General features: G+C 36.3%; 1 pseudogene; it reads left to right on the top strand.

Annotated features, from left to right (window-relative positions):
• The first annotated feature begins 647 nt into the window (after window positions 1-647).
• LOC131063836 (uncharacterized) lies at window positions 648-2,312 on the top strand (annotated as a pseudogene).
• Window positions 2,313-14,103: the final 11,791 nt, after the last annotated feature.

The following is a 14,103-nucleotide window of genomic DNA, read 5'->3' as shown; positions in this document are numbered from 1 at the left end:
ACATTAGTATTTTACCTAGATCATTATCTACCAAAACTAACTATAGTAATCCTTTTGAGGATTCATTTCATGGTGCTAGATCTTCATTTAGTTCCACTTCTTGTTGGAGAAAAGAATAGTTATTTCTTGAGGTAGATGAATATCCCATCAACAAAGGACAAGACCCTTTCTAGAATATAACAAATTCTACTCCAACAAAAGATCATGGAGGTTTCACTAGAGATATTGAATAAGAGATAGACTTCTACTGCTGCATTAAAAGCATTGGCATGTTCTTCATTTATTGATGTAAACTCTTTGTGACGCCACCACAACCAACAAAGGTGTAAAAAGTTGTTTGCAATGCATGGATTTTTAGGATTGTCCTTTGAGAAAACAGAATTAAAGTATGGAAGTAGGATCTGCCAGCTCCTGAGGGAATCTTGATGAAAAATAACTGTAAAATATTTGGGCTAGCTTATATGCAAAAACTCATGCTTCTTGATGGGTTTATGTACAGAAAAAAGCATGAATTAAGTGGTAAAGGGGCTTCTAGAAACAAGAGGGACAGAGAGGCAGTGGAAGTGAAAACTTCTGGTGTTGTGTCTGCTCCATCTTAGAATGGGAATGGCGAAGGTGTTGTAAGAGGAGCTGAGAAGGGTGTTGGAAGAAGTGGGGGTGTTTACATTCCCCCATTTAAGTTGGATCAAATGATGAAAGATGTGGAAGACAAGAGCAGTGTGGAATACCAGCGCATGACATGGGATGCCCTTCGGAAGAGTATCAATGGGTTAGTAAACAAGGTAAATGCATCTAACATCAAGAACATCATTCCAGAGTTGTTTGCAAAGAATCTCATTCGTGGGAGGGGTCTATTTTGTAGGTCTTGTATGAAATCCCAAATGGCATCCCCTGGATTTATAGATGTTTTTGCTGTGTTGGTTGTTGTGGTAAATACAAAATTTCCTGAAGTTAGCAATTTGCTTTTGCGAAGAATTATTTTGCAGCTTAAGAGGGCATACAAATGCAATGACAAGCACATGTTGATAGCAACAGCCAAATTCATAGCTCATTTAGTGAATCAACAAGTTGCACATGAGATCATTGCTTTGGAACTTCTCACCCTTTTACTAGAGAACCCCATAGATGATAGTGTAGAGGTTGCTATTGGGTTCGTGAAAGAATGTGGTTCTTTGTTGCAAGACCTTTCACCCAAATGTCTCTATGGGATTTTTGAAAGATTTAGAGGTATTCTCCATGAGAGGGAAATTGACAAACGAGTACAATTTTTAATCGAAGGCCTTTTTGCATTTCTCAAAGCTAGGTTCGAGGGTCATCCAACTGGGCATCTAGATCAGTTAACACATGAAGTTTTCCTAGAAGATGAACTTGATCAAGAGGTTGGTTTGGATGTTTTCAAGCCAAGTCCTGATTTCTTAGAGCATGAGGTAACCTATGAAAATATGAAGAAAGATATCCTTGGAGATGCTTCTTCAGATGAAGCAGAAGGGGGGAATGATTCAGGTGATGATTCAGATGCTGATGATGATGATGATGAAGAGGAAGGTGAGGAAGCATGGAGAATATAGGATGAGACAGAGACAAACTTGGTCAATTTAAGACGTACAATTTATTTGACAATCATGTCAAGTGTTGATTTTGAGGAAGCTAGTCATAAGCTACTAAAGATCAAGCTTGAACCTGGTCAAGAGAGAACATACCTTCGTTATTATGGTATTCTTGGGCAAAGATTCTGTATGATCAATAAAATAAATGAGGAATTTTTTGAAAAGTGTTTTGTACAACAGTATTCTATGATACACAGACTGGAAACAAATAAACTACGTAATGTTGCAAAGTTTTTTTCCCACTTACTTGGCACAGATGCTCTTCCATGGCATTGTCTTGCTTATATACGTGAGACAGAGGAAGATACTACTTCCTCTTCCCATATTTTTATAAAGATTCTCTTGCAGGAGCTGGCAAAGCAGCTTGGTATATTGTTGCTTAATGAAAGGTTGAACGATCCAACAATGCAGGAGTCTTTTGATTCAATTTCTCCAAAGGACAATCCCAAAAATTCACAGTTTGCTATCAATTTCTTTAATTCTATTGGTCTCGGTGGTATCACTGAGAGTTTACGTGAGTATTTGAAGAATATGCCAAGGCTTGTAATGCAGCAACAAAAGTCTATTCCTGAGTCAGATGAATCTACCTCTAATGACGATTCATCTAGTTCATCAGGTTCATCAGATTTTGATACATCAGACTCAGATTCTGAGAGTGAAACTGACAGTGAGAGCAGTAAGGAGTCACCAAGAAAGAAAAATAATTCAAAGCATGACAATGAGTATGAAAAAACAAGAAGAAAAGGGCATGTTGTCTTATGTATTTTAATAATTTCTATTTTCTTACCTGTGAAGAAAGACCATGTCAGACAATATCAATGAACAACAAAATAAGGAGACAATTGCTAGATTGTGGTCTAACTTGAAAAGAAAAGGTGATGGAAAATGTTATTGTCCATGCAAAATTTGTAAGGGGTTAAAGACTAGAAGACTTCTAATCAAAACAGTGAAGAAACATTGTAGGCTGCTTGGTCACATTGAAGGTGGACATGATTATCATCCATTGGAAATTTTTTCATTATATTGTTTTGACAATTTATATACATAATAAATCACGTGATGATGAGATCATGATCATGGTTTATTTATGTATACCAATTTTATATAGGTCAAGAACCCCAGAGCACATGGTATGGATCAACACAACCCTGAGAATATGGTTTTCGAAGTGGACAAACATGGAGGTGTGAATATCGAAGCTGAAGATAATGATCCCATGGAAGATGATGATCATGAGCCAGAAAACACAATTGAAGATGATGGTACAAATACAAAGCCACGAAGAATGACACCTCACATGTGGAAGTTGGAATATAATATAATTAATCGTCAAGGTAATGCCATTCCATCTATTGGTTTGTCATAAAATATCTTTTCTATTTTGTTTTGTTTACTGATGATATGATTGATGATCATGAAGGTCGTGAAGGCATACATGACCACCTTCCTAAGGGAATAAAAAGTTATCCCTGACAATTTAGTAGTTTGCCCTACTACGAGCAGTTACAAATTGTTCATTTGTTTGATAGTATGCATATTGGAAACAATATAATAGAGACATTATGGAAAATATTGGATGGAAGGCGTGACAAAGAAAAAATTGTCAAAATATGTAGTGACATTCAGGATTCCAATCATGCAATGATAAATGTCATTCAATCAAATAGCCATGGAGATCGGATTAATATAGGTGAGCTTCCTTGGTTATTAACGGACCAGCAAAGAAATTCTATAAAATAAGTCATATGAAAAATTCAATTTCCCACAGAATTTGTTGCGAACATAAACAATCTCATATCAAAGAAAAGTGAATTTGGGCCAAGGATGAAAATGCATGATTGGCATACCTTCATTAAGGTAATTCATGTTCTTGTGTTTTTAGTATGTATTTAAGTTTTGCGCGTACGTGTACTTTTCATTATGTTACAAAAAAATGAAAAGATAATTTTATAATTGTTGCAGTACGTTCTACCTCTATCTCTCCCAGATGACTTCGACAATAACGTCAAGCAAGTCATATATGATCTTGGAAAATACATGAGGTAAGTAGTGATATTTGTTTAGTTCATTGTATAGATATTATATTTGTGATTTGTTTTACTTCTTATGTAATATCTTTTTTTTGCATCTTGAATACCTTGTAGGTGGTTGTCATGTAAAGAAATCCATAAAGACGATATAAAATATTGGAAGAGAAAAATTCCTCATTTAATGTGTGAAATGCAAAAGTGTCTACCTCCAGCTTTTTTCAATGCACAAGAACACTACCTCATACACCAAGTTGAGGAGATTGAATTGTGTGGACCTGTACACACTAGGTCAATGTGGATGGTTGAGAGGCACTTGAAATTTTTGAAAGCTTTGGTTCGACAAAGAGCACATCTTGAGGGTTCTATGGTGGAGGGATATATGGTATACCAGACTATGGTGTACATTTCTGAATATCTTCCTAAGTTTGTAGCAAAGATCCACGTGGATGGCATTTGGGATCCCAACACCATTACCAAATTCGAAGGGGAGTACTTGACAGGGAAAGGTAGATTGAGGAAAGTGAGAGGTAATTATAATATGTTATTGTAGTTAATTAATTCTTAATCTTCAAAATAAATCGATTGTAAGACGTCTATTTATTTTTTTTATAGTTGGTCGAGAGTGGGATGCACTACATTTTTATATTGCAAACAATCTTGATTGGATGATGGTATGGATTGAACGTTGTCAACATTCTAGATGCACGTTAACATGGGAAGGTGTGGCTTCATTGGTTAAAGAAGCACATCGTAATGGAGATTCCAATGTTATGCAAAGGGAAATTGATTTAGCATATGGTTTAAGAGATAAACAGGTATGTATAGATTTATTAATCACCCATATGTTTATCAACTCACAATGCAATAAATTTTACATGTTTGACATACACCAGGTCAAACACCACAATTCTATGTGCTGTAATGGTCATAAATTTCGCATAAAAAAGTTGGATGACATGAAGAAAACTTGCGATTCTGGCATCACTGCAGTCTTTGAGGTGACAAATATTTCATTGAGAAATGACATTCATCCTCAACAGTCTCAAAATTGATACTATGGCATTTTGGATGATATACTTGAGTGTGACTTTAATTCCTTCAAATTAGTTTTATTCGTCGTCAAATGGTACAGGCTACGATTGAATAAAAATGATCCTAATAGAACTATTATTGAACATGATAATGGTTTTATAATTCTAAATACAAGGTCATTTGAACTAGTTGAGGATGAGCCCTATGTTCTTCCAAGCCAATGCGAGCAAGTATTTTACTCAGAGTTTCCACATAAACCTGGTTGGTCATTTGTTGTTAGACATGATCCAAGAGGAAGGCCAATAAAGTATAATGTGATGGAAGAAGAAGATACCAAAGAAGAAGATACCGAAGAAGTAGAAGATGAAGTGGATGATGATCACGATCGACAATTTCACAATGACGATGAAGAAGAACAAGAAGAAGAAGAAGAAGAAGATGATGATGATGATGATGATGACGGTGATGGTGATGATGATGGTGAAGACATTGATGATGATGATGATGACGATGATGATGATGATGATGATGATGACGATGATGATGATGATGATGATGATGATGATGATGACGAGGATGATGATGATGATGATGATGATGATGATGATGATGATGATGATGATGATGGCGATGATGACCTTGATGTTCATGATGATGAGGAATGAAATGTATGAGGAATGCGATTAGTATATTATCTATTGAATATTGACTTCTTGATAGAATTTTTTTTACATAATTAATTCATTCTGTTTTGAATTCTAATGCCATTACATAATTGATTCATGATGCACCTTTTAATATGGAGATGGAGATAGGGGGTGTGACTATTTATGTGACAATTTTTAAATTGTGTTTATTTATGGAAATTGGATTGTTTATTAGCTATGTGACTATTTATGTGACCATTTAGTTGAGGATCCTGCATAGTCTACATAAAGTAAAGGTAAGGAATTACAAAATTTACAATGATTTTGATGACAACATATTTTTATTATTTAATACTCTTTTTGTCTACAAAGTTCATGTTGTTCATGTTGTGTATGATGTAATTTCGCTAACGTTTTTTATATTTTTTCTTTGTCACAGGCCGACATGGATCCATCACATATCGTAGACAAAGATGTACCTTGCGACACTTCTACCGAGCAGGTAAACCTCATTGTAATTGTACAAATTAGGTAGAAGCAAACTGTTACATTATTATGTTCTTTTTTTTAGTGATTTATACTAATTTTATAATTGTTAATGATATTCTTGACATAAACAGATGTTCGGGGAAAGGGAAAGGGAGTTGCAGTACCTAAGCACCTTTCTATGGATGTGGAATCATTAGGGTTAAGCAATGATGACCCTGAAGATCCCACAGACCTTGTGAAATTCTTTAAAATGCCTCTTATAAAAATTAGAAAAGAGATTGTTGCTTTGGCAGTCGTGCATCCTACCACTGATGAGGTACGACAGAGGGTGGAATTATTGTATAAGACAGTAGAAAACTTGCAAGTAAGTAGTAATGAAAGCTTTAATTATAACAAAAGTTCAATAATGGTTTATATTTTATTCTCTTTTTATGTCATTAACTAAAATATGTACGTATTGTTTTTACAACAATTTATCTGCCCTCATGAAAGTCGTTCCTACGATCAGGGTGTTGCAGGATCAGGTGATGACGATTTTCTTGTATTATCACTTGCTTGGCTTATCACTCTGAGTACCCAAAACACATCATACTTGATACTGTCAATTTTCAAAATAAAGGTTCATCCTTGTTTACAATTCTTGCACTTTTCATATATTTAATGTTTGATATATTTAATGTATTATTCTTTAGGTGCTGTCAATGTTACTGTGCAAATGCTGACACTGCCTCATTAGAGGTCACCCTCACCTGTATTGCCGACTACAATGTTGGCAACACATATCATGTAGACATCCTCTAGTGCACGTCATATTGGCCCGCCCACTATTGGTAGATCCCTCTTTTGCTCTATCTTCTGTCATATGTTTATTTCCCTTCAAGAGTTCTTTCTTGAATTCTAATGCCATTTCATAGTGGATTCATTTTTTGCAGGAGGAGATGCACATGAGGATGTGCCACAGGCGACTACTGCTGATAACATAGCATCGTTTCCTGGATCTTCTCGTATTGCTAGTACGGGAACATTGCAGGCCACATTCGTGGTGAGCGACGAAGAAATGCTTCCCTTAAAGATACAAAAGGTTCCAGGTACTTTAAAATTATTATTATATATACTCTAATTGTAATTTACTTTATGCTCACTCATTTTGGACTAATATTGATCCCATGAATTTTTTGCAGGCAATGATATTTTCTATAAACATCTTAGTGACATTGCATTGCAGATATTTGGGCTCACCATACGTAAAAGGTGGTACATCATATGTGAACTAACCCTTATACACTTTTGATTTCATATCATTGCTAGAATACTTTTCCTTTGATTTATTTCTTGAAGCGTAATAAATGTAGCTTGAGTTCATTTCTGAATCTAACAGGTTTGTTTTTGCTTTAAAAGGTGGAATGACCAAGAAAAAAGGTTAAAAGATGAATTGACAAACCAAATGGTTGAGTGGTTTGGAAATGACACCTTTGACAAAACCAAGCTCCTTGAAAAAGTTGGCACATATCTAAAGTATGTGAGGGACCAATACAGGACCCATTTGGAGAGGAACCTAAAGTATGAGTGTCCCCCCATGATTCTAGAGAGGGAGTGGAAGGACTTGATTTTGGATGCCAAGGAGAGAATTGAAAGGAAAAAAGGAAATACACCAGTAGACACCAGAAGAAGGTACAGGATACTATTAAGAATGTAATTATGTACTAATTAATTACTCTTTGTATTTATATAATCTAACATATTTCAAACTTTTTATAGACTGAGTCACACGTCAAAGGCAACCAAGGCAAGGCAAGAAAAGCACGGGCAACACAAACTCGGCTCTAGTGGTTACATGAAACTCGCTGCACGAATTGTAAGTATCTCATGTAAACTCCCATATTGTCTCAAAATATTAATAAATTGCAAACATTTTTTTTTATTAAACAATGCAAGCAAAATTCACGGTACCAAGCAAAAATGCAGGGCTCTGAATTCAATAGAGCGCACATAGAAGATGACAAGAGAATTGCCTACCAGCAAGGCTATTTAGCCATGGTTGATCGGCTATGAGAATTGAGTGGGCATACACAACATTTGAGTGCATCCGTCACATAGGTAAATATGCTAAATGGAAGTTGTTTCAAATTGAATACTTTACCAATAATCTAATTGATGTTGAGTTCCAACATAAAGTGACTATATTTGTTTTAAATAAGCAAGCAATGATAACAATGTGCATGTCATTGGAATGAAGCCTGCTAATTGTGAAACACCACCTGCACATGAAGGTCCGGATGTGCATCCCAGTAGTGGAGGTATTCATTTGCTATTCAAATTTATTTATTTAGCTATTAATACAATTAAACATCTTAATTTGTAATTAGAGTAGTAATTAATGTAACCTTTCTAGTTAATATTTTAGAGCATGTAGTCGGTGGTGAGCAAGTGGAGCATGATCTGGGTACACAACCTCAAGAACGTGATGTTCCCCACTCAGGTAAAGAGGACCATGGTGTTCAACATGTTGAGGTTGAGGCTACACAAAATGATGTGGCCCCATCAGGTAAAGAGCACAACAATTATGTTCTCTAAATTAATGAAATACTTGTAACAATAATATATTTTTTTTTTTGAATTTAACCCATTTCTTTGTTATTGCAGAGGACCCCCCTGCGCTTCAGTGTTCTCATCCTCAATATAGGACTAGGCATACATTGAGATCACGAGCAGTTGGCAAAACATTTGTAGAGGGGGGAAATGATGAAGACACCGATGTTCCACTTAGTCTTTTCATAGCTTCAAAGAAAAAACAAAGAAAGAAATGATTGTAATCTAACTTATTTGATAATGACTGATTTTTATGTGTTAGTGAATGTAATTATGTGCTAATTAATGGTTATGGATGATATGTGTTAATTAATATCGATGAATGTTGCATGTTAATTAATGTTAATCAATGTTATGTGTTAATGAACATTATGTGATATTAATGAATGAATGCTATATTTTATTAATGGTAGAAAGAATTAATGAATTAATGTTATAAGATGTTAATGGGGAATTTAGAGTGATGTTAGGGGGAGGGGAGGGGCCAAATGAGCTTCCACCTTCATGTGGTTGGCCTTGTTAAGTAGAGAATATTAAACTATTCTCGAAACCAAGCGAAGCTCAATAAGGTAACACACTTTTCAATTTCATTATGTTGCACAGTTAATCTTATTGAATAATGTATATTGAATCTTAATTGCAGGGTCCAACAAAGCCAACATGAACAACAACACCATGAGTTGTTGGGTATAATGAACTCCCATATTGTCTTGTCTGTACACGAACAATATGAGTTGCTTCTAGTGTTTATATCCAAGGTGGGACTACAAAATTTATGAATATGCCTCATCCTTGTAAGTTTTTTTATTACAACTCCTAATTCTTAAGACTAAACTTTTTGTTCATGATGTTTTTCACTAGTTGTCATAACCTCTGACTTTGATGCTTGTGCCTTAATAGAACTAGATGTTTCTTGTATGCATACTTGGTCAAGGACTACATTATGATGCTATAGGGCTACAAAATAAGATTATTTATTGTATTGAGTTGCACATTTGACATGAGTTTCCCTATGACTACTATGCACATTTATGTATATACACTATTTCTAGTCTGTATATTGATATTAATTTTGAGAAAATATTACAAAACTCAGAGTATTCTCCATAAGACTAGAAAAAAGCTCAGATAAACTTCTGCAGCATTTTCTTACAATTACTTGCAATCATTTTTTTAGGAGTCTTGGTATCCATTTATAATAGTATGGATGCATACAAGCTTTGGACCCTTCAAAAGAAAGTTTGTTACAAACAACCAGTCATTTTCAAGAAGTGGTTATAAGTCCTTTTCAGCATTTGTGGCTTCCTCTGCTTGTTGTTTTGTTGCAACCTCCTGTAAATGCTCCCGAGCATCTTCTTTCTGTCCCATATACTTATCTTTCCACTCCTGATACACATCATCACTAGGCCAAGTAAAACTAGCAATCTTCTGTTTCATATCTTCTAGCCGCTTCCAAGTGACTCGTACATGCCCAATCTCTATTTCTATGAAACCATAATGAGATTTCACTTTTTCAATTTCCTCAATTATTTGGACAAATAAGGATGTGTCATTAGTACTAATAATCTGATTGATCCTTAGGGAAAAATTGTGGTCCACCTCCTTAACCAAGTCTTCTCTTCCTTTAGCTGGTAGGACCAATGAAACCTCCTGGAAACATTTCAAATTTATGATTTGAATATTCTTTCCTATAAAGTTGGGCTTTTCTTTTTATACCTGCTCCTTCCACTGAAAGAATATTCATCTCTTTTATAAACTCACATGTGGACCTTAGATTGTCATTCTCTTCTGCATCTGCATGGGAAGAACACATGAGCTCTAACTCTTTACCTCTAGGCACCCACTTATTCAGGATTGGTTCCAAAGTGGCTTCTTATTCTCTCAATTTGATCAAAATCTCAAGAATCCTCTTCATATTTATGTATACATTGGAGGTTTTGACTAAGTAAGCAAACTTCAAGATGGTGGCTTTCACCTTCTCCTCATATTTGTTTGCATACAATGTTTGAGCTTATTTCAATTTTTCCAACTCATGTTGGACATTTTCAAGTAATTGGGAACTAGAAGGCATAGGATAAGGGGGATATTCAATGATGGGACTAGTAGGAGGGGGTCTTGTTGGAGAGGAGGCTATCATGAGTGTAGAAGATTCACTAGGATGATATTGACCTGCCAGTTGACTATGGAGTCTAGCAATTATGTTGTCTCTGTTGGCTATTCCTTCTTTAGAATCATTGTAAGCTTTTAAAATAGTCTCCAACTTCAATTGGAGATTAGCCTTTTCTTGTGCCTCTTTCTCTGCCACCGCAACACTGAATTTTGCAGTCTCTAGGACTGTGCTTGTAGCTTCCACTACCCTTGTGTCTTGGACTCTTTTAACTATCATGCCTCCTAAGAGGCTATAATCTGATGCATCCTTCCTTCTTTTGTTTTCATCCTTCTTTAAAGACCACATGACAAGAGCAACATTATCTTTGCTGAATGTCACTCCTTCCATAGGCTTTGTTTCTTTCCTCACTGCATCAAGCACTAAGGCATCAGCTATATCCCATTCAGGGAGAATCAACACACCAGCCTTTGCTACCATTTCTCTTCCTTTCTCAAGGGTGATTGCTTTGAACTCCTCCATAATTTCTTGCTTAACCTCTTCTTCTACCTGAGTTGTATTTTTAAGAGGCTATTCACTTTTCCTTTGTTCACATCTAGTCTTGAATTGATCAATATTTTGCTTCCATAGAAACTGTATAAAAGCTCTTGATGTGACAAAATTACTATCAGCTAGGAATTCTTCACTAGCTTGCTTAACAGTAAGGTCCATTTCTTGGCCCTTTAACTCACCATCAGTCAAATCCATTTCAGCATTAGGTGGCTCTTCGGGCATCCCCTCTTGGGTCTTCTCATAGGTATAGGCAATCTCACTGAGACTCCCTAACTGCAATAATTGTTCAGCCACATCTTGTTCATCTCTAATGTGGATAGGAGACTGAGATGGAGAATATTGAGGCTCATCAGTTTCAATTTCCTTTCCCACTCTCTGCTTCTTAGGGTAATCCTGGATGTCAATGACATCTTCAATTTTCCTCTTCCCTTTTGAAGTGGAAGGCTCACCTATCACTGGCATTATCACAGTGTACTTTGACCTTTTGTGCATTACATAGTCACCACGCGGGATATCTCTAGCAAAGGCAGGCTTAGCCAATACCATCTTAGCCTTATCAGGCTCATTTTTCATTATGGCCTCCTTCTTTTCTTTTAAGGTCTGCATGAGATCTTCAAAATAAAGAATCAGGAATTTTATTTTCTCCTCAAATGGATTGAAGCTAGAAAGGGGGTCATAGCCAGTGTCAAATAGATGGATAAAATCAAGGGCTTTCTTATATTCCACCCACTTCTCCTTCCTCAGTTCTTGCTCATCTAAGCTAAATTCATTTCTAATCAGATCTTCTAGGAATTGAAATTGATGTGGCCTACCTCTGCACACTGCTCTTTTCCTGAACATGCCATTGAAAAAATCCTCGGGGTCTGCACATCTTGAAACTGCAATAGGCAGCCTATATGGCTTAAAGAATTCTTCAAAAAATCTCCATCCACCCTTAGTGATCACAAAATGGTGAGCCATGGTAATCGTTGGGAAAATAGTCCCTTTGCCTCTATTGGTTAGCTCTACTTCTTGTACTCCCCCAATTTGTCTTAGGACTTCTGCAATCCCTATCTTCAATGGGACCTGATAGGGTAGTAAAAAGGGGGTGCCTCTAAATCCAAACACTCTAAAAATAGTAGACACAGGGTACAAATATATGTCTCCCCAATTGTGAACAATCTTGATATCCTCTGCAAACTCCTTTGGTCTAAGAAACTCCGAAAGAGCCTTAGGAATTCTAGGATTTTCTCTGCATAGAAGAATCCTAATTTTAGATGCAAAGCATCTATCAAACTTTAAATAAATTGCATCTTCTCTATCCCAAGATAGAACTGTTGGCATTTTTGATGTTTATGTTGTGATTGTCATTGATGGACACACACTTGCATTGAGATCCTCTTTATATGTATAAGTTAGAGCACAACTAGTATTTGTTCCAACCGGTATGTTGAATTATAGTCTTTAGACTATTGATGTTTTGCAAAATGTGTTTCCCAACCTGAAGTGGCATGTTGACCCCAAGCAGTTCGTGGATCTCAAGCGGTACGAGGGATTAAAGCGGCATGTCACATTTTTACCAGTCTTCATTTTTGTCAAACCGACAGCCAACATTTTGTATGAACCGGTAATACTCTGTGATGAGTTACCATCCACCGATTGTTTGACGGTGCCGACACATTAACAGTGCTTTTTGTGTCATGGTACCAAGTATGTCCAGGTTCATTGAACCTAGGAAATTGTAATGTAATCCTATTGGATCGACATGAAATCAGATTCCTTTATAAGGACATCATGTCTAGGGTTTTAGGTTGTTGATGTGGATATAGTGAAAGTTTATGTTGTTGCTAGGGTTTAAGGTGATTGAGGTACTGGAGAGAATATGAATGTGTAGAAGATTGAAGTAATGCTGGAGTGCATTAGGAATGAGCTACCAAGGATCTAACCAAGCAGTTTGTGCAACTAGCTAGATCAAACACTTGTTGATTACTCACATATTTGACAAGTCTATAGCCCTTAACCAGGTAGGCCCAAAAGCCTTTTGTAAATCCTCTAACAAGGTGGTTCACATCTATGGATCTAAAATCCTCTAGAAAGGTAGTCTTTAATCAGACTTATCTCCTTACAGAGATTGAGATTCCTAATAGGATCTGTTCTGGTAAAGAACATTGTAAGACCTTAACCGGTCTGGTTCCTATTCTGCAGATAGTTACTTGTGAGTTCCATCTCACCGTGGTTTTTCCCATTTGGGTTTCCACGTCAAAATCTCTTGTGTTATGGTGTTTGTGCTTCTATGGGTGAATGCATTATTAGCTATTTGGTTTGCATATTTGTTAACCGGTTTGTCTGCTAAATTGTTTTACCGGTTTACTGTCAGTCTTGCAAAGTGTTTAAGTGCGAAGATTTTTGGCATACTAATTCACCCCCCCCCCTCTTAGTATTCATCAATTGGTATCAAAGCGAACCTTTCTATAAGTTTAACCACTTGGAAAGAGATATGGGGGAATACACTTTGAGGGAACTTACCCACTAGCTCACTCAGTCTGAGCAAGCCTATGATGATCTTATGGTCAAATACAAGGCATCTCAAGCAAAAAGAAGAGAACATGCAGAAAAGCTGATGGAGCTATCTGAAAATAGTTCTTTAGATGAAGCAGACATGGAAGCCCTAATTGCTGAAGTAAATAAGTTGAATGAATCAAACTCCAACCTAAGAAAGGAGTTGGAATGACTGACTATCTAGATGTGTCAAGAGCTTGAGAACCGGAGGAAAGCTGAAGATCTGGTGAAAGAAAGAGATCATGAGATCTCCAAGCTGAAACAAGAGATGAGTGCCCTAAATGCTCAACTCTATGCAAGCAAAGTGGAAAAGGAAGACATGCAAGGAGAACTGAACACTGCCATCTCTAAGAATGAAAACCTGTTGGAAACAAATGCTGTTATTTCCAAAGAACTCTCTGAGTCAAAGGAAATACTTGCTAAGTTCAACAAGAATACTGTCAAGCTAGAGCAAAAGCTTGAATCTGCCAAACCGGTCAAGAATACCAATGGACTTGGTTATTCTGGTCATG

Source organism: Cryptomeria japonica, chromosome 10 (assembly GCF_030272615.1).
Source record: "Cryptomeria japonica chromosome 10, Sugi_1.0, whole genome shotgun sequence".
Lineage (NCBI taxonomy): Eukaryota > Viridiplantae > Streptophyta > Pinopsida > Cupressales > Cupressaceae > Cryptomeria > Cryptomeria japonica.
This window is presented reverse-complemented; position numbering and strand designations above follow the sequence as displayed.